This window comes from Grampus griseus (genome assembly GCF_964374135.1).
Source record: "Grampus griseus genome assembly, chromosome: 11".
In the NCBI taxonomy this organism is placed as follows: Eukaryota; Metazoa; Chordata; class Mammalia; order Artiodactyla; family Delphinidae; genus Grampus; species Grampus griseus.
In genome coordinates, this window is record NC_139005.1 from 59,878,081 (window position 1) to 59,901,108 (window position 23,028).

Below are 23,028 nucleotides of genomic sequence, written 5' to 3' on the forward strand. Positions count from 1 at the left end.
AGGACAAATCATGTCACATTGATACTATAAATCAGACTTTAAACATAATGTTTTTAATATTCAAATTAATGCAATCTTGTATTAGAGTTATTATACCATTACTTTATTGGTGTTATGTTTTATTACAACTAGGACATTGTTGATTTTGAGTTTGAAAATTAGTACTAAAGGTTATTAAAAAAACTCAGTTTTTAATATGGGGATTTAGTTATATTGCACTACTAAAATTTTTAAGCTTAGCCAATACTAACTGCTAATTAGACATCGTTTGCAGGTGCAAAATATGAAAACATTTTATAAAATTGTGAACACTTTATATTTTAAATGCCTATATTTTATATAAAAAAGAAATATTTGAAATGATTTGCATTTTAACTTTTTAAATCAAAGAGTCAACAAAATTATAATTTTTCTCCTTTGAAAAAGAATAGTTACATTTCTAAAATTTCTAGGGACTCCTCAAACTGATCCTTGTCTGGCTCTACTTCTATCTACGTCAAGGACCAAGTGTTCCATTGGCACCTGTTCTTGCCATTAGCACCTGTTCTTGTATTGAAAATTATTTACTATACACAGTTTGTATACCCACTCCTCCCAAATGAAGTCACTTTTTTGCAGTTATACAAGCATAAAACAAGGCAATGTGCAAAAATGTTCAGAATGTAAGGAGGTAACTGCATGTATTGACTTACTGATTCAGTTTAAAGGGAAACCAGAGACATGTTCAAGGTTATGGTTTCTTGGGGTCTGTAGAGACTATACAGAGCTGTGAATTTCTAGAGGTTTGAAGAGGGATGGAGTAGAGAAGGAAAAAGAGAAGGGAATTAAAGTAGGGAACGGGCAATTTATTGAATGGACGTGTTGAATGTCTACCACGAGCCTAAATCCTTGCTTGGTGTTTTCATATGTATTTTCCCATTTAGCAGTCACCCAAATGCTACACAATATTATTTTCACCATTCAAATGCTATTCCTTTCTTAGTGGGATAACTGAAGCTTAGAATCAACACCTGTCTGAGTTTCCAGAGGCTGTCCAGGAAAACCTGAGTTAGAACCCAGACCTCCTGGTATTCCACCCAGCAAGCTCTCCACTACAGCAAGAGTTCAAGGCCAGATCTAAAGTACAGATATTTTCTTAGAAGTGGCAGCATATTATTTGTAAATATTACAAAATATTATATTATATCAGTTCCATGAAATCTACACCCAAATGTTCATCATTTACTCACTAAATTTTAGTTGACTTACCAGTATATGGACAGATTTCTCAATTCTTAACACATACTTTTGCTTTTTGTACATTTCATGTCATAATTTTTAAAAATAAAAATACATGATTGCTTCAAAAAACAAAAACACTGGCTTTGCAAAGACATTCTTTGTGTGTGCATTTTTGTAAATAAAAACAATTTAGAAATGATTTTAAGTTAATGTTGTTACAAGGGAGGGGATTACAGTTAGAGAAAGCATGCTGTACTTTTCTAACATCTGAAGCAAAATATGGTATGTTTTCCACTTGTTCTCTCTGTGCTTCCTCAAACTCTGAAAATTCAGTTTAATATTTTAAAGTATTAAGAACCTAATTAGTAGTAAGATGGTAGGTCAGCTGCAGGGTAGATAAAGTTTATTATTAGATTTTGAAATTTGAATATTTTAAATTCTATTTTACTTTTATGTTCCTTTCTCTAAAGCAGTTCCCTTTAAATATACAAGAGTAAATTTCACATCTAAGGGTCAAATAAGATTTTATGTATTTCCCCAGAAAGGATCCATGTGCTCTTTGATATTTCTATGTTTTCTACTATGGTTTTACTTTCAAAGAAAAAAAGAATTTAGTTTGTTATTCAGATAAGCTTTAAATTTTTCTAAGTGTGATAAAAACTGTTATTTAATCCACTGAGTTTTTGAGGATTATCATTTATAGTAACTAGCCTTGCCCAACTATGCTTGGGTATCTCCATTTTATGAATTAATACCATTAATAAATATTATGTATTTTAATAGCATTCATTTTGGCAGTACTTACTGTATGCTAGGCAATGTGCAAAGAATCTTATATACAGTATTTTACCTTTAATCTGTACATTAGCCCAATATGGAAACTAAATATAGATGATGGGAAAACTGAGGATCAAAGTAGTCATGTGAATTAGATAAATCACATAGTTTGTAGGGAGCAGACTCATTATACCAGGCTCCAGAGGGTGAGTAATTACAGTTCTATAACAGGTACACAAAAATAGGTATAGGTATAATGGTGTTGAATAGCCATTCCTATGATATATATGGAAGGTGGTTTTACTAGCAACTAGTTGCCCAGTAGCATTAGTTGATGACCTCAGCTTGAGAATGGAAAAAGGAAACAGACTGGAGGAAGGAAAGAGGATCTTGAAAGCTGAAATGTGAACCCTTGAATTTCTTGCTTCAAACAAATAAAGGAAAACTAGTGTGTCTATTGACACAAACTTGACTATTTAGACTAACACTTAAATCAAAATGCTTGAGTCTGTTGGAAAAAAAATAGTTGTCAGTCAAAACAGGCTAGTTTTTTAGCTTTTTTTTTTTTAGGCTTGGCAGTGAAAACAGACAAATTAGTAAATATAGATCCAATCTGAATTGTAGATTTTTCCCTTCTTTTATTCTTATGATTATGAAAGGTAAATGTCCAAAATGTTGTCATATAAACCTAAAAATCTTAGATGCAATGGGCAATCTGACAAGAAGGTAACACCTTTTTGAATAACGAAATGAAACTATTTAAGTTTCTAGCCCTACATTAACATAAAACTCCATAGTAGGGGCAGATTTTATCTGAAAAAGTCACCCTTCACAGGTCTCATTTTTTAACCTCTAATACAGTATATGGAATGATGTTCAAATTTACATCAGAATTTCTGTACTTGGCTGAAATCACAAGGATATGAATGAAAGATCCTTTGTAGAGTTCTGCGTACCCACTGGGCACCCAAATGAAAAAATCAATGGCAATTTAATATGTGTAGTGAGTTTGGCAGGGGTTGAGCAAAGGAGATAATTAAAGGTTGAAACACAAGGGCTTTAAGAAAAAAAGTAAAAATAAATAGGATAATTTAGCCTGGGGAAAAAGAAATTAAGGAATAATTTAAGAATGGCCTTCAGAGATATGAAGTCTATTTTAGAAATGGTGATAGCTAGTTGTTTCCTTTTTCCAAAAAGAAAACAACAGAAAGAAATGGAGTCAATTTGCTGTAAGCCATAAAAAGGGGGAATATTTTAAACTGTAATAGTTATAAAATATTATTTTCCAGATTTTTTAGTAATAATAACTGAATCTATTTCTTTCTTTTTTAAATTTTGGCCATGTGGCACGGCTTGCGGGAGTCCCCCTACCAGGGGGGAACCCGTGCCCTCAGCAGTGAAACCTCAAAGTCCTAACCACTGGACCACCAGAGAATTCCCTGGATCTGTTTCTAAGATATAAACATGTTTGCATACACATAGATACATATATGTGTTTGTGTGTGTATGGTAACATATTAATATAAAGAATTTTAAAATTAGATAGATCCTGAATGATTATTTGTCAGCCCCTGGCTGTACTCTGTAATCATTGCTGGTTGAGTAACTATTGTGGACTTGAGAAAATAAAGATTCTTCTTTCCCATACTCAGTCTCTTTAGTGCAGAACTTCATGACCCCACTGAAGGTGAAAATACCATCATCAGCTTCAACCTTGAGTCAGAATAATACCATATGTCCCTACACATTATTTGAATAGAAAGTTACTATCAGATTTTACACAGTCAAGATTATTATCTAGACTAGTAGGAACAGCACTTACTGAGGAATGGAAGATTCAGGGATCAAACACTGAATTGAAAGACCAGTCTTTTTTTTTTTTTTTTTCTTTTTTAAGCAGGATGGCTTCTTTTTTTTTTTTTTAGGATGGCTTCTTATACATAAAATAATTGCATTAAAATAAAGGATTTCCCTAGATGTGGTTTTACAATGTACTTTTAGACTTGGTATGCAAAATGATTTTATTTATGTGATACATTCCTTTAACTCAATAGCTCTCTGGTGTTCCTTTTTCTTTTTCAAATTTAATTTCCTCCCTTGAAGATGGGAGTAATATTTCCTTTTCTGTCTACTTCACAGAGTTCCTATGAGGACTAAATAAGGTAATAATGTGAAAAATCTTGAAAAATTATAAACTTCTAAAAACATTAAGCATCCTTGATCATGATTTTATTTGCCCTGTGTAGTAGGTAAAACCGTTCTGAAATCCATGCACTGGAGATATGGGATCAGCTGCCATGCTTGTTTGCTTGTTTCATATTGGAAAAGAATTTGACAATTGTGAGTTATGTTACTCAAACTGAACTAATAAAATTATCGGAAGGTGCTTGAGTAATGCTGAAACTAAATCTTTGTAACAAGTCTTTCAAACTGAACTAATAAAATGATCTGAAGGTGCTTCAGTAATGCTGAAACCAAATCATTGTAACAAGTCTTTTCATGGTGTTTTAGTTGCAATTCACAGAGCCCTACCTTGGCTAATGTGAGAAAGTAGAATTCATTGAAGGAAGAACTGAAGACCTTAACTAGCACAGAGCAAGAGCTAATATAGCCCCACAGGCTGAGGGAGCAAGAACAAATTGAGTCTCCTATTGCTGCTTTGATCAATCAGCTCTACTCCCCCTCCCCCATATGGGTCACTTAGCTTATGATTCAAAGTCCTGATAGAGTCTAATAGGCTTCGCTGGGTTTACCTGTCTACATCTTGTCTAGGGACAGACAATGAATATTAATGATACTCTCTGCAAGAATGCAAGAAGAAATTGTCTTTTGGAAGGTTGTTACTAGAAGTGAGAATAGACACTGAATAGCTAAAACAACAACTACAACAATGAATGTCTACCAGTACAATAGGGTCTTAGGGCTACTTGCAGAGTGCATCTGAATAGATTTGATTTCTTGCCAAAGTTTCCAAATACTGGAGGGTATTTTTAATTGATTTTAAACAAATGTATTATTTCTAATAGTGTCTAAGAAATTCTAATATTTAGAAATATTCTGAAGCAATATATATATATAAACATAAAGAACTGAGGATGAAAAATACGTTAACTGACACACGTTTTCTTCTTTTCAGCTATATCTCCTTTATAATTGCACTGAAGTCTGACACTTTTTATAAATCAGTGGCATAGTGTTTCTCTCCTTGTCTCTGAAATGATTTGTCTGGATCTCAAATGGCTAATAACCTCGGATATTTGGTTTTACTCTTAACATAATTAAGTGATATTCATCCTAATAGGCTAAATGTACACTTTTGATCCTAATCAGTATCTATCAAAATACCTAATGCACTTATTTTCTAGCAATGCTGTTCTATTTTTAATGAAGTCTGTTAAAATATCTCTCTATATATTATTTGTCTCTATAAGAAAATGAAATAGAATTCTAAATCAACTGTCTGTCTTAAGGACCACACATTTATTCACTTCTATGTAAATACTTATCAAGCAACCTAGGCACTGGGATGATACCAGTAAACAGTACTAGCACTTATGAAGTTCAATGTCTATATGGGAGAAAGTAGGGGCATTTTCAACAAAATGATGCTATGCAAAGTATATAGAAGGAACACTTAAATCTGCCCAAGAAAATTTGGTGATGGTTGTCAAATATGGTAGGCTGTAGTACTATATTGTTTTATTTTTTCCAGTTTTCTTGAGATATAATGGACATGAACCATTGTATAAATTTAAGATGTTAAAAGGATTCTGAGACCCAATTTCAATGTGTGGGGGAGAGGTTTTCCCACACCAACAAGCAATTCTCAGACACCAGCTGGCTATCCTACAATTCAATTGAATTCTGACACTATCTCCAGTCCCATAAGACTGCCCTCTGCTTTAGATACCAGTCACATGTCCAAGCTGTTACCTGTACTTTCTGACCTACTGGCTATAAATCAGAGGTTCCTACAACCCAATCCTTGGGTTAGATTAATTTGCTAGAATGGCTCACAGAACTCAGGAAACCGATTTACTCACTATATTAATTAAAAATTACTCAAAAATCTAGATTCCATAAAAGGAAATTTTTATGATAAATTTGGTAACACAAACATAAAAAATTCACTTTAGTAAAAAAAATCATAAAGTCAAATAACAAATACTAAACTGGAGAGGAAAATTTTGTATAAATTATTCAGAGTTTTTTATTGTTTGTATATAATAGTATCTACAAATTAATAAGAAAAATACAAATGACCCAATATAATTTGTTCATATTAGTTAAAATACAGATGTTTTGTAAAAAATTACCAAAATAATAATAGCTAAAACAAGATAGCTTTAAAATTAGGGGTTTTATTCTGTCTCATATAATAATGTGTGTATAAGTAGCCCAGGTGTCATATTGTTGTCCAGCTTCCCTAAAAATGTAACTTCTATCCATGATCTAAAATGGCTGTCTCCTCATCTTGTACAAATATTCATCATTACTAAAGAGAAAAGGCAAAGAGACAATATAACCCAGAAATTATACACGTATTTGTGTTCACACATTACACACATCCCTCCAGTAAGAATTTAGACATTTAGCTATGAGGAAGGTTGGTCCCTTAATAAATGACAAAGGGAAGTATGGATATTGAAGCCACTAGCATTTTCTTCCTCCAAGGAAAGAGATAAAAACATTTCATAGAAACTGAGTCTTAAACACAGTAAAATATCAAAATTAATTTTTAATAAGAAAATTCTAAATTTTAACTACAAATTGTTTTTCCCCTAGCATATGCACAAAGAACTAAAGATTTTGTTTCTACACATTGTGGGCAAGGGTGAAAGAAAGAGGCATTCTCCTTTATGCCTACACATACTTGGAGGAAACATAAACTGAAATACCGTCTATTGCAATTTCTGTAGACAATAACTACAAAATTTTTAAATTCATGTGTACTTTTATCCAGATATTCAACTCCTCATTATCTTCCTCACATCTGAGTAAAAAGCAGATGTGCAAGGAAATTCAGAGCTGCATTGAAAATATAAGTTTGTTAACTGAGGCTAGTTCAAATCAGTTGTGCTCCTATATTCAGTGGAATACTAGAATACTTTTTTAAGCGCCATTAAAAAAGAACATGACAGTTCTATTTAAACTGATATAAAAATGAATGCTATGCTATACATGGAAACATTTTTTAAAAGCAAGGCATAGAGTAATAAGTATAGTATAGTAATTTTCTGTGTAAAAATGCTAAAATTATGTATGTGTATATGTGTGTTTCTCAAACAATAAATTGGAGGGAGGAATATACAAGAAACTGGTAACAGTATTTACTTCTGGGGAAGGAAACTAGGCTCTGTGGGGGCTAAGGAGAGAAGACGACAATTTTAATTCTATTTTCTTTCACTCCTTCTGAATTTTATTTCATGACTGTACTACCTTTGCAAAAAAAAATTAAAACAGGTTACACTTAAGAGCACTCAAAGATGGGAAAAGCATTCATCATTGGAAAGATATAGCCAAACTAAGTCTAGGATTTAAATGTTATCTAAATTAGGCCTAAGATGTTTAATGTCATCTTAGGTTAATGGCTCTGATTGTCTTGTAAATAACAAGACAGCATCAAGGTAAGTATTTCTTTAAATGAAATCATGACTAGTATGCTTAAGTACTTTCGTATCTTTTCTGAAAAAAGGTGTAAACCTGCATTTTCCCCCATGATTTAATCCACAGCTTTTAAATGTGTATGCTAATAAACTGAGCAAAAAACAAGAACTTGGAAAACTTATGTTCTACTCCCTCTTTACATTACTACTGATTCACTCTATGGCTTTGAATTCGTAATGTAGTATTTTTCAAGTTTCAGTATGCAATATGTAAATTTGGAAATACTTATTGTACTTCGCATCTATTGACTTCACAATAGTGGATAAGCAAATTTTTTTTTTTAATGATAAAGGAAATCGTGAAGTTAAGTGTTTCCCAGGGTGACAGTAAATGTTTAATCACAAAGCACAGTGATGATCTTTGCTTACTGGGTGGTGCTTCATGCCTCACTGTGGCTTGAAATTAGGAATGTCTTCATATTGATTAAATTTACATGAAACTGAATTGGTATGATCTTTCATATACAGGTACCAGGATGCTAATTTACTAATTAGTACTGAGAAATATAAATGATGTGCTTCTCCTCAAAGGGAAAAAAGAAGAGATGCTCAGTGAGCTTCGAATTGGGAAAAGGAAGATTAGTTGACAGCTACAACATGATTCATCTCTATAACATAGATATAATTTTTAAATGGGAAGCCCAAGATACCTTTGACAAGGAGCTAGGGTTATTACTAAAAGTCTCTTCCTAAAACTCATATTCACTGCTTCTGTTACTGACGAGAATTGACACAATTTTTCCTCACCAAAATAACCTGACAAATTCTCTTATTGGTTTGTCACACATTCAGCCTTATTCATTGGGGTTCATATTCTCCTGGCCTCTTAAATTTGTTTCAGCCCTCTTCCTTATGTCACTTAGTAGGATCTTTTGGCAACAGTCCTACTTCCTGCTAATAGGAGCTCCTAACATTGCCATTTCAATCCCTTGCCTCCACTTACCTTAATACGTATCACATTGATCATAAACACCAACCAATATCTTTCAGCATCTGCCTGCAGCAGCATCTACTAACTTATTGCGTAAGATTGCTCTAGGATCACCCACCTATTTTTTAGACATAGTTGAGAAGTTTATTTATCCAGTTCTGAATTCAGTGCTTAAAAGTAGAAAAGAGTAGAATCACACCAGGACATTTTGAGGATAACCAAAAAAGTTTTCAGTAATTATACTGTGATAACAGACCTACACAGAGGGTGTCCAAGGCCAACTAGGCCATATGGTTACTCAATAACTCAACACTTCACAGGGGAGTCTTCAAGACAAGCCCTAGTACTTTTTTATCTTCCCACAACTTAAACTGATATATCATAGCTGCCATGAGATGATTAATTGTGCCTAAATAGTATTACATGGACATGAGAAAGATACTGAGAGTAAAGCCTTCCAGTAGCCTTCATGTGTTTGTTTTTAATATTAAAACAAAAATGCTATATCCACTACTGTGAACATAGCATGTGGTCCTGTGAACACTTCAGTGATCCAGGATGTAAGCACCTGGGCTCCAGATGATATGGATGGCCAGCCAGGCAGCTATGCCAGCAGAAGGTGAGCCATGGAGCCAGATGGGCATCTTGACAATTAAAGCCCATAAAATAAACTGGCAAGGGCTCTACTTCAGGTCCTTGAAAGAACTTCAGCATCCTTCAGAAACTGGAGCATCTTACACCAAAGTGAACTATCAGGTTTATATGTAATTTGCCTTAACTTTCATGACATTTTGTGTATGCTATTAATAAACCTGTTTTTGCATTTTATCACTTATTGAATGTCTTTTAGTGTGAAATGTACTAGACCTGCCATTACCAGAGAGATTTCAAAGTAGAGAGTCAGACTATGAAACGTATAACATTTCACTTTGTGTATTTGATTTCTCTAGCAAAATCTTGTATAGCATATATTCAGGCATAAATTCCCTCTGTATGGAGATTTTAGAGTTTGCCTTAGTGTCCCACAGCTCCATGATATCAGTCACCAAAAAGCAAGCCTAAACCCTAGACCAGAAGGGAATGGCAGGAGGGAAGATACCACTGACAAAACAGATAGATTATCTTAATGTAGTTGGCCTTTTCAATGTTAGTGAAAATTATTTGGCATTTACTCAACCGAAGTATCCATTCTGCATCTTAAATGTCACTCTATGCCTATGATCTCAAATCTTATCCAAGTACTGAAATTTCAAAGTGACAGTCACGATACAAACAGTTCTACTTATACATGCATATTCATGAACTCTTAACACTATTATGAAATACAAATATAAAATTCCATTACCACTGTTAACAAAGTACACTGATGGAGGAATCATTTGATTCCATCTAGTTTAATTTGAGTAAAACAACCATAATATATATGGCCATTCCAATCTTGTTGGTCCAATTAAGGAAAAATTTAGATGAAAATTTAAAAATAAATTGGTCTATTTTTGAAGCCAAAGAGAACATAACGATATGGTCCCATTTTTCAAAGCACCTACTATGTGCTGGACTAGTGTGAGATAGCTGATGTGCAGTGTCTCATTTAATCCATAGGACAACCCTGAAAGATGCTTCATGTTATCCTCATTTTGCAGCTAAAGAAATTGTCTTAATATGTTTAACTAACTTGCTTAATGGTATATAATCAGGAAATAAAAGAGCAGACAATCAAACACAGGTTTAACTTTAAATCCTGTAACTTTCAACTGCACAAGGAGATCCATCACTCCAAATCCTTAATTTCAAAGATGAGAGCATTAAGGTCAACCCAGGTTACATGATCAGCTTAAGGTCACATAGCAGGTATTTACTGTCAACTCTTCTGACCCTCTGTCTACAGCAAAAATTTACCCAAGATAATGACATTCAATCTTAGCTTAAGTAATTTTATGAATCCATTTTATTAAATGACATGATATATGTAAATATCTGAGTACTATGGCTTAAACATCGCTTACTCAAAGACGTTTAGTTCCCTCCCAGTACTAAACTCTTCGGTGATAATATGTTTAGAAAAGTGTTATCCTTCATCACCTCGCTGGAAACCATTACGTGGTAACATTCATTATGAAATAATATCTCTGGGCTTATCTAATATGCTAATTCTAGATGTTATAGAGAAAGAGTTTGTGTTATATAATTCTTGAATTTTTCAGCAGGAATAAATCACTAATAGATAGCTCCTTTGGTCATCATAGGGTCTGTAAAGCTGTTCTTAGATATCAACCTTGCTATTATCATAGAATTTTAATATTGATGTAAACTGTTTCCTGAAAAGCTTCATTTCATTATAAAATTCTTATAAATGTTAAATTGGCTTGGTCACATAGGAAATAAAATTGCATCTTTTACAGCTCATTGTTCTCATTGATATTTTCATGGCAATCAGCAATCAAATAATCTATATTTTCTACTTCAAAATAATAATCATAGAACTGTGGAACTTCGAGAGGCCTCAGAGAGCAGTGAGCCCTAACTTTTCATTTTGTAGTGAAGAAGACAGAAGTCAAAAGGGCTAAGTGGTCTGCTCACATCTCTGGAACCCAGATCTCTAGTCTTCTCTTCCTGGGTACTTTCCACTGGAATTTACTGACAAGATCAGAAATTCCTTGTAATTTTGAAAAAGGCCATAAACTGAAATGTTGCACTTTCTGAAAATTCATTGCCAACTACACTATCATTTTAAAAGTAATTATAATCCTCACTTCAATATTGCAAGGTTAAGGTCTTCTCGGCCTTTGAATATCTGTTGACATCTGAAGAAACACTTCCAGTGATAGCACCTAAAACACATCTTTAGTTGTTGCTTTATTCTCAGTCCTTGAGATAGCTTAGCAGGTCAAAAGGAAAAAAAAAAGGCTATTCTAAAGTGAAAGGAACGCAATATGCTGTACCTTACTGTGCAAAACCAAAATCAAAGCACATATTCACAGCCTCAGAAAATTATACTAGTAGGACCGATAAACATACATCACAAAACAATTTTAAGTAATCATTTCTGGCTATCTTCTGTGAGGGACAGTGGCTTTTTTTTAAACAATACCTCAAGAAATATCTCGGTAAAAATAAATTACGTAATATATGACATTAAAATATAATCAATTACCAGACATTTTTTTCCTTGCTGACACACAAACTCTTATGAACTAGTAAAACTCAGACTCCTGTAGCTTATACTGATAAAAATACTAGTCCCTCCCTTTTCTATTATTTCTACTTCCAGTGGCTGAGTCACCTGAGAAAATCTTTTCTGAATTTCAGAGTAAATAGTTCACCTCATCCATTTCTTATAGATTCCAACTCTCTAGTTTTAAGGCATGCCATGTACCTACAATGGGATTAAAATTATTTAGCAACATAAAGATTTATAAAACTAAGAATTATTTTAGGTGGCTGTGATAGTTTTAAATTATAACCATGTGAATGAGCCATGGTTAGGTGGATCCTCTCGCCCAGGTTTATTCAGAACACTACAGCACCAGCTGATGTTTTGGCTGCAAATTCATCAGAGACCTTGAGTTACAATCACCTTGCTAAGCCTCTCCCAATTCCTGTACCACAGAAATGTCAAGATAATGAAACTTTTGTTGTTTTAAGCAGCTAGATTTATGAACGATTTAAGAGATAATTAATGCAATAGTCCATTAGGAGTGTATAGAGCCTGTTATGGATTGAATTGAGTTCCCACCAAAATTAAGAAGCCTTAACTCCCAATGTGACTGTTTTTGGAGACAGAACTTTTAGGGAGGTAACTGAGGGTCAGATCATAGGGTAATCTGAATGACTGATGTCCTTTTAGGAAGAGGGATAAACACCAGAACTAACTCTCTCTGCATATGCAGAGGGAAAAGGCCATGTGAAAACACAGCGAAAAGGCGGCCATCCGCAAGCCAAGGAGACAGGTTTCAGCATAAACCAATGCTACTGTCACTCGATCTTGAACTTCCAACCTCCAAAATGATGAGAAAATAAGTTGTTTCTGTTGTTTAAGTGACCCAGTCTGTGCTATCTCGTTATGGCAAACCAAACTGACTAGTACAAATCCATTCTATAATCAAGCTCAGAATGATTTGCAACCAAATTTAGAGATGTATTAGTCTCAGATGCCAATAGATATAAAATTACCTGATGCCTATAAATTATCAGTGTCCTTCACATTCTCCTTGATTGTTTAAAAATCTTTCCATATTTCTATTCTGTTTCTGTGCCTGGTCTAATTAACTTTCCAATAGAAAGAGAGAGAATGAAGGCAAGAAGGAAGGAAAAAACTAAAAAGCCCATGTTTGCCTTTGTGCTGGGAAAGTGCTGTGATCTACTCTCATGTTGGATTATTATATGCCTTATTAGAGTTTGAGTTCCTTGAGGGCAGAGACTATGCCTTATTTCCTTCTTCATAACATTTTTTTTTATAAAGAAGACACATAACACACAATGAGAATTTATTGAATTGAAGTTAATTAAATTCACACCAAATCTACTAATTTTGATAGAACGGAAAACTCCAAATTACAATTTTAAAATATTGAAATTAAAAAAAAATTAACAGACATAAAATTATGTAAAACATTTTTGCTTATTTTATCATTTGATATTTTTGTGCATTTGCTATATGCAAAGCACTCATCTATTCAATTAATTATGAATTTCATTAAAGATTTTAAGCAAAAAAGAAACAGCATTTGGATTAGATGGGGCAGTACTTATATTTTTTACAAGATAAGTCCCTCTCTATTATCCCCCTGCTTAGAATTGTTCCACGAATTATCATTGCACTTAGAATGAGTTACAGACTCCTGAAGCTGGTTTATATATATCCACATGACCTGACCCCTGCTTACTTGTTTGACTTCATTTCAAATGACTCTCACCATTATCTACTATAAAGCCATACCAGCCAATTTATTTTCTTCAGACAAGTCAAGCTGCATCCTAAATTTGTTATTCCTCCTCATCTTTCTTCTTCTTCTGTCATTTAGGTTCAAGATTAAATGTCATCTCTTAAAGGGAACTCTTCAGATGCCACAATTTCAGAGTCACCCTCGCCCTTTCACATGATCCTATTCCCATGCTGCTCAAAGTGCTTATTACAAACAAGTGTTGTATCCATTTGTTTATTACTTGTCTTTCCCTACTTAAATGTAAGTTCCAGCCTAGCAGAGTATTTAATGGTTGTTTACTACTGGATCTCTAGGGCTCAAAGCAATAGTTCATTGTTACTGCTCAATAACAGTTTCTTTAATAAATGGATGAATGAAAAATGAATACATGGTCAGATGATAAGAGAGAGGACTCAAGGATGATTCCTAAAATTCTGATTTGAGCCAACGGATGGACGGTGGTGTCATTTAAGGACACTGAACACTGAAGCAGGAAAAATGTTAGGGGTGGTTTAAAAGAAAGAATTGTGATTGACATATTAAATTTCACATTGCTATTAGATTTTCAAGTGGAAGTATCAAGTTGTTAGGTAGTTACCAACTCTGGATCTCAGTGGTAAGCTCAATGATAGAATTACAGAAACAAATATCCAAACATTTTTAATAATAACTATCATAATAATTAACATATATATATATATTTGTGTGTGTGTACAGGAATGAGTCTGGGATTACTCCAATAGCAGAGAAATATCAAGAGAAGAAAATTAGGTAGAAACAAAACCAGAGAATATGTCTTCTCAGAAACTGAGAGGAAAATTCTTTCAGAAGAAGTGCCAGATATTCCTGAAAGCAGCAAAAGAGGAGAATGGGGAGACCTCCACTGGATTTTCAAAATAGAGGTGGGTGAGAAGTGACCCCCTTAAAAGCAATCTCTGGTGGGTGTGAAGTATGTGAAAAACTAGGAGGAAAGCATTAAGGAGGGAGTAGAAAGTGGAGAAGGCAATGATGAGACGTTTTTCAAGAATGTTTTGCCTAATGTGAGTGTAGTTTCCGAGATGAAAAGGGTCGGGTCGGGAATTTCTGAATAGAAATTGTAGAGTATGTTTCTTGCTGATAAAATCATAGTGCTGAAGTCATTATACTAGGAGTTCCTTGAGATCAAATTACAAACTAGGAAAATATCAGAATATTAATCACATCTATATAGTAAGTTTACAAGCTCACCTTAACCTTCCAGAAGTCTATAGCTGCACCCTCTTCCCACCCAACACACACTGGCCTCTGGATAAAAAGATTTAATTTAAAAACAAATAGCTTGTGAGCACATTAAAAAAAAAAAAAAAAAAAAACTACTGCTGGTCTTATTCAATTCTTCTTTCTAGGTTATAGCAAGTTGTGATGATTAAATATTAAATAAGCATGGCAGCACAAAAATGAATGTGAGAGTATGATTTCCAACCCTGCTCCCACAGATAAACACATTTCAAGCTGGAGTTGCTTTTTTTTCTTTTCTAGAGCACAAAAAAGATTGTGTCTTGACTTAGTAAAATCAAAGAAACCAAAAGAGAGAAAAGTGGTGATTGACGAAGAAAAGATATTACTCTTATCTTGTCAGCATTTGTGGCTAAATTGTACAACCCTGAATCACTTAAAAGTCAGAGAAAGTGACCTGCTTTATTTAGCAAACAGTAAGCATTGGGATGGGAGGAAATGGTAACCTATAGTTCCCATTAAATAACAGTTGTAGGATCTGTCAGATTCAGACAATGCCAATACATATACTCCAAATCTCAGCAAATTTGGCAATTGCGAGTACTATCGTGGGCACTATATTTCTGTATTTCTATTTCTATATGGAGGCCAGGAAAACATATTCCAGGAAATACATTGTAAATAGATTTTGTTATTGATATCCAATGCCCCAAGTCTCATCTAGGAAAGAAATATGTTTGTATACATAGTGGTAAGTAAATTAGTAGGTATTTTTCTTACTTGAATTGCTTGTTGAATCAGGCCTCAAGTTGAATAGAGCTTGAAGAACTAGGCTAACCACAGTGCATTATTCAGAACCTTGATTCAGCATACTAAGTCTAAAACAAGAAGTGAAAAATAAAAGTTAGTTAATATCTTCCTAAAACAAATCAGGAATGGTAATATGGGTAGTGCCTGTTGTAGCCCAAAGGCAGATTGGTGCTTAAAATCTGTTGCCAGTACTTACATTGGTTGTATTAATGTCATTGCCACCTGTGTATGTCTATTTATGCCATTGGGCCCATGTACCATGTGTCTGCCCTGTACTTTTGGAATAAATTGCTCTGTTTCCTGAAGCAACCATTACATAGCAAATGATTGCTCAGTATATCACTAAGGCCCAAAGAAATAATACGCATGCAACTCAAAGCCATCTGCTATTCCAAATGCTGTTCATTGAATAAATAAGTGGACATTTATAAGCTGATCAGGTGAAGGAAAGCAGTGCTGAACATAAGAATTGAATTTTCACAAATTGCTATGGATTATTCATAAAGCAATACAAAACTCAGCTTTTTGAAGTCATGTCTTAATCATTGTTTTTTATCCAGGTCAATAAATATTGCTTGTATAAAATATATAGCAGATACCATATGTCTGTAAAACCCAAAGTATGGATGACAATTGTGATAAAAGCAACAATAATAATAATTATATGCTGAGGGCTTTGACAGTGTACTAAGAAATGTAATGTTATTTAATTTAATCTGCAAAGTGACATTAGGGAGAGGATATCATTATTATCTACATTTTAGAGAAGAGATTTAGAAAGATTAAGTAATATGTCCAAGAGACAGTAAATGGCAGTGACTATAGGAAAGGATGGTGGCTAAACTAAGTATCACTAGGCATAAGAATTATGCTCAGGGTCTCACTCAGAATTCTTGGATAAAATATGGAGTCAAAAGTAATGAGTAATTTTCCTATAGGATTTTTGTTTTGTTTTTTAATGAGAAGAGAATAGCAAGTGAAAGCAGGTGTTTTGGTCAATTATTCATAGCTGAAAAAAATATTCTGTCCAATTTTTAGTGATATTGTCCATATATTCTGGATTTATTTTTATTATTTTCTGTGGCAGAGCTTGACCAGAAATAGGTCCAGAAATATATGGAGACCACAAAAAGATAAAAGAAATAGAACAACAGATTGGAGAGTAATGTCTAGTGGAGAACATTGGGCATGGTTTCTGACACATGGAACTTACTCAGAGAGACCAGATCAGAGACCTATTAAGTTTTTGCAGAAAATGTAGCATCAGAGAAATTGGCTTTAAAAGGTAGCAAGGGGATCTTTGACAAATACTTAAAATAACTATTGGGCCCCTAATGTATAAGAAAAAATAAGGCTCCAAAAACATACTTCGAATATGGCTAAGGAGGCTATTGAGCAAGGAGAAGCATCGCAAAGAACTGATCAAGGAGGATATGGGGAAAATTAACACAGGAGCCCCTCCCAGACAGCTGACTTGGTTCCCCAACCCAGGAGAGCAGCTTTTACATAGTCTGACTGGCAGGATTTTCTATTATTAGAGACCAGTAACTTTTGTGTTTTTCTTCTACTCCTAGAATAAGAATATTCTGTGTTTATGTCCTCCTTGTTTCACCATTAAATAACTGAGTGGTTGTTGGGAGGAGTGTGTGTAAATAATATATCTTTTTGACAGTAGGTCTCTAGACCAAAATGAGTACTATTTGGTCCAAACATTACTTAAAGATCCTAGATTGTCGAGATGGATGCCTGGCTGATGGAATTTGGGTGTTGATAGCACTGGGAAAGGCTGAACGTGTTCCATATAAGAGGAATGATGAAAAAGTTATTGGTGACCAGAAGAGACTGACTGGACACTAACCAATTATATTGACTGTTCTGGAGCACACATTAGGATGCATGCCAACCTTCTTTGCAGTCAGATTGTGACTTTGAATCAGTTTCGGCCAATAGAATACAGGAAGAAACGAGACACTCCCACTTCCAAGGGTAACCCCTTAAATTCCAGATTTTCCTTTCTTTCTCCCCCTGTCTCTGTCTCTGTCTCTCTCTGTCTCTGTCTCTCTTTCTCGCCACAGGCAAATGACTTCAGGAGTGTGGAACCACACTATACAAGGAACTGAAATCCTTAAGTAAGCCCTTCAAAAACAGACTCCTAGGAGACCCATGCTACTCACAGTAGACTATGACATGAGGAAAATAGGTATTAAAGCACTTAAAGCACTTTGATTTGAGGGAGGTTTGTTAGGTCAGCTAGCAGTATTACTCTTCTAATATGTGACTCATACACCCATCTATGTCTTACCCAAATCCTGCTTACTTTGCTCATGGTTATTGAACCATGCCAACTCCTTAATATCATATAGGGGAAAGGCGTTAGACCTATCCAAAGCAAGTGGCAGGTAAGATAGAATCACCTTATTCTAGAACCTACAGTGATAAGACACTGGCATTTCCTTTTTTCTCACTGAAAAGAATTTGATAAATTCAAGTTATCCTCTCTTCCTCCCGCCTTTCCTAAACACACACACACACATGCACACGCACACGCACACGCACAGAGAGAGCGCTGTTCATTCTCTGAGGTATTCTTGCCCGATGGTAAGGGAGTAGAAATAACACCATTTACCCTTGACAAGCTGCTCACACAGCAAGAGCATATCTGAAAAATTCAGCCACCAGAAATTACAAAATGACCACACCTCCATTTGGTAATATAAAATAGCGAAGAAAAAAAGACCATTGAGTGTTATCCACTCTATATGAATACAAAATTAAGAATCATAAAGCAAGGCAGGTCTCTGAGTAAGCTAGAGGAGCTCGGGCTGATTCCCCATAAGAGTCTAATGATGAGTCAATGGCCAAACTATATATAACAGAGTCGGTCCCAGCAAGAGATAAGAGCCTGTGCAAAGCTTCATTAAAACTGGTATTTCTGCTGGCAGCTACCATATTAAGGAAACAGTTGTGATACCATCAGTGCAGCAGTCCTATGTAATAAACCAACAAACTCTTTGTATTCTTTCAGCATCAGTCTATGGAATGAGAGTATTAACATAGTTATATAAACTAACCACCAATTTTGAAAGCTACCTAAACCAGAACTCTCAAAGATTTTTGTCTTTGGCTAAAAAAACATGATTCCAAATCTTAAAAGAAAAGGAATCTTTAACAAATGCAAGAAAGCTAAGCTGATTTAATGTAACACAATATAAATGTGAAGTTGATTATATATAGCAAAATTACATTCCAAGTGCAAGTGCATCATAAGGAACACCATAAAGAAAGAATATTGAACGTTCAGTATGGATGCCGTAATCACACTCTAAAAATTCATTCAATAATTTGAAAACTCCATTTTTGGGGACTGGGTGATTGGTTTGCACAAACCTAATATGGAGTGTAAGCACAATATATAAACAACAGGCCTTCATTTTGCATTTATAGAAAGCTGAACAACTTCAGTGTTAAGCCATTCTGTCTAATCCAGATAATTATAAGGACCACATACACTGGGTTTACTGGGCTGCTCCTTTACATGCAATTATCTCGGACCCATATCATGTAGCTTGAATAAGAATTATTATGAGTGTTGCTAAAATAGTCGTCTTTTTTTAAGCAGTCTGCACAGTATCCTCAGGATACTAAAGTTAATGAACTACTCGTCCAATGGAATGGGAATTCTCAAATTTACGGTATATCAGGGGAACTTGTTAAATGCATTGCCGGGCTCAACCAACAGAATTTCTGATTCAATATGTTTAGGGTAAGTTTTCAAAATCTGCATTTCTAATGGGTTCCCCGTGATGCTGATACTGCTGGTCCAGGGACCACACTTTGAGAGCACCATGCTAGAACACTAGGTTATGAATGAGAATACATGACAAAGGACCTTATTTAGTCACCATCCATAAAAAAATCTGTAAGCTAGTGATTTTTCTAACTTCTGAGTTATCTTCCCTAAAGATAATGGAAACATGATCATTTTCATGAAAATATATTAGAAACCTCTCTGGAACCTTCCAGTTTTAAAGTTATAAAATGGGTACCCTATAGGGTTTTTATGGTGGATAAAGGCATAGAAAGCATATGGCCTGACACAGAAGTAGCATAAATTAAATTGAAAAATGTTAAGATAACATAGAAGATAAAAATATATAGGTATGCAATATTATTTACTCAGTCTCTTCAAAATACCTAATCCGTGTTTCATCTTTATAACACTACAGAGGAGGATCTGGTGATAATACTCTTATCTTAAATAATGGGAGAATGTCACCTTCTCCCCCCAAAACATTTCAGTTTTCTCAAGTTGGAGAATTATCTAAGCCATTCTGGGAACAGGTTTCATGTCCTGTAGCTTAAGACTGAGCTCTCTTATCCTTCTTCATTTTGCAAAAAGTGGAATAGAGAAAACTTTATAGACTCTCCAAGAGCCTATCTTTCCTTTTCAAGGCCAGTGTTCTAAGCTTGAAAAACCTATAATTTGTATTTCAGTGAGTCCATATTTATTTTCTTGGTCAACGATCATCTGCATCTAAGGTGAACCTCTATGCCATGCGGTAGAGAAGGCTATTCAAAGTGCTCATGTGAAATAAACAGATTGGCCTGATAACTTCTCCTCTGTTGCCTCTCAAGGAGAATTAACTGATCTTGTCTCTCAGCTGTTGCAAAGACAGATAATAAATGACCAGCTGCTGTAGATACCCCTCTCTCCTACTCTAAAAGCACAATTTCAAAGAAAAAAAAATGTTTATATAAATGAAGAAGGAAGTATTTTCAGAGAAGTTTACAATATTTGATTCTGGGTTATTTAAATGGCTATTTTAAGCCTTTTTTTTTTTTAACCTCATGACAGAATGAAAAATTCATGGAGACACTGATAAAGATAGGAAGCAAATAAAAAAAGCCCATGAAAGGTTTTGATAAAATACCTCTATGCCCAGAAAAAGATGAGCCAGCCTTCATAGCTTTTCTAGACATACATTGCAAATGCACACAGCCATCAAATTTGAATGAAGTGAATGACCTCTCCACAGGTTTGCCAAAGCATGAACAAGGCTGCCCAAGGGACCTCGACGCAATGGAACCATTTGGGGAAAGCATTTTTGTCACTATTGAGAACTAAAAAATATACCTGGCCTCTGAGTTGCAGAGTTATATATGTATTTTTATCATTATAAAAAGCTTTTTAAGATGAAGGGAAATCATCTAAGATTCATCTAAAGAAGATAGAGGAGGAAGCAGGACACAGGGAAATACAGCAAGAGAGCAAAAATAGTGACACTGAATAAAACCAGATGAAACCTGAAGTACAAACATATTATTTATTCATTTGACAGTCTCTGGAATCAAACAAGAATTACATGTTCTGAATACATCAAATATTAGAATTTTCCAGGGATAAAATGAAACTCAAGGAGTTTAGTTATTCTTGCTCCCTTGAACACAATGAATTGCTCTCACTAACACCCTCCAAATTCTACTCTCTCTCAACATTTTCTTTGTTGTAAGGAATCTCATGTACTGCACTTATCTATATTGGTCTCTAGGTCGCCCAGGAAGCAGTGATAATTTTATCAAAATTAGCAAATAATTAGATTTTACATATATATCACCTTACTTAAGCCTCACTTATGTTTGAGATAGTCATACAATAATCCCCATTTTCCTGATGTACAGATAAAAGTGAAGTTGTTTGACCAGGGGACATAGTAGGTGCTATAGCAAGAATTTGAACACCTGAATCCAGAACTCCTGCTGTAAGTGGTGAACTGCACTGACTCGTGAGGAAGCAGCTACAAGATTCTGAATATTTCAAGAGGGAAAGCAGGGGTGGCAGCAGTAGCCACACAGACACCTAAACCAAACAACTGGACAGACTTTGAGATTTGCTCAGTCCTTTTGGGTAGCTGTCAAGCTATGTTAGAGAAGAGTTGGAAAGTGAAGAGACAGCATGGATGGTACAGTAGTATGCACACATCCATACATTTTTCTCCTTAAAGCTATTTCTTTTTTTTAGAATATATTCTTCCCCTATTCCACAAAAGTCTACAGGATTCTGACAAGGCTACTATTAAGTAGACACACTTGCCTAGCTCCTGAGGTATGTTATGACTAAATAATACTTGTTACTTTCTAGGGACAGTTTTGGGGCAGGCACAAGAACCAAGATGGGTCCTAGGAGAAAACGGGTGGTCTTCCTCTGTTTCATTAAGATCTCAAACTGAAAAGACAGTGCAGTCTTGAAGGGGTTAGCCGAGCATACTGCTTATTTGGAATAAAGGCAACACAAAAGAAAGAAAAATTGAGAATGAGAGAACCAGTGAAGACTGATATAAACTGATGATATCATCAAACCCGTCAATCTTTGGACCCTGAATTCAGCTGTGCTCAGTCATGTCCGATCATAAACTATTTATTTGATCAAACTGTTGAGTTGATTACCATTGCTTCCAGCCAAAAGTGTGTTGATTACCCTGGTGCCCCTGTTTTCCAAACTTGAAACTAGGATTCATATTTTAAAACAGCAATGTTACCTAAAGGGGGTGTTAAGACAAGTATTTTAGATGAAAATGGTTCTTACAACTATAACAATTACATAGCTGACACTTACTATGTGCCAAGTACCATTTAAAGCACTTTACAAATATCAAGTTATTTAATTCTCACAACTGTATTGTCATAATACTCATTTTATGCATAAGGAAAGTAAGTCTCAGGTTATTCCCAAGGTCACACAGATAATATGTAATTGTTCACAAGGTTCTTCAAGATCAGTCCCAGTTACTGCCTTGGTTCAGGCTGCTGTAACAGAATACCATAGACAGTGTGGCTCAAACAACAAACATTTACTTCTCACACTTCTAGAGAGTAGGAGGTCTAAGATCTAGGTGCCATCAGATTCAATGTCTGGTAAGGACCCTCTTCCTGGCTTACAGATGGCTGTCTCACTGCTGTGTCTTCATTTGGGGTCGGGGAGGGGAAACAGAAAGAGACAGAGAGAGACAGATTGCAAAAGCTCTGATCTCTTCTTACAGGGCACTAATCCCATCATGAGGACCCCATCCTCATCTAAACCTAATTACTTTCCAAAGGCCCCACCTCCTAATACCATCATACTGGGGGGTTGGGGTTTCAACGTATGTATTTGGGGGCACATAAATATTCTGTTCATAACAAAAACACCAGTTCTCATCTTCTAGGGTAGCCCAGAGTAGGGGAATGCAGATGTACCAGTATGAATTTCCAAATTTTCTCACACTCTTTTTCATTATATGGGTTGCATATAACTACTGATGCTTCATCATTCCAGAGCTTTGATGACTGGAAGGTAAGTGAACCACATTACAAATAACCCAGAGACATGGAGGAAAAAAGATGGACTCCCAGCTATCTCTCTATCTTCATGGTATTATAGAGAAGATTACTTCTGAAACTGAGAAGCAGATTGTAGAGAAATATACAAATTTGCAGTCTAGTAATG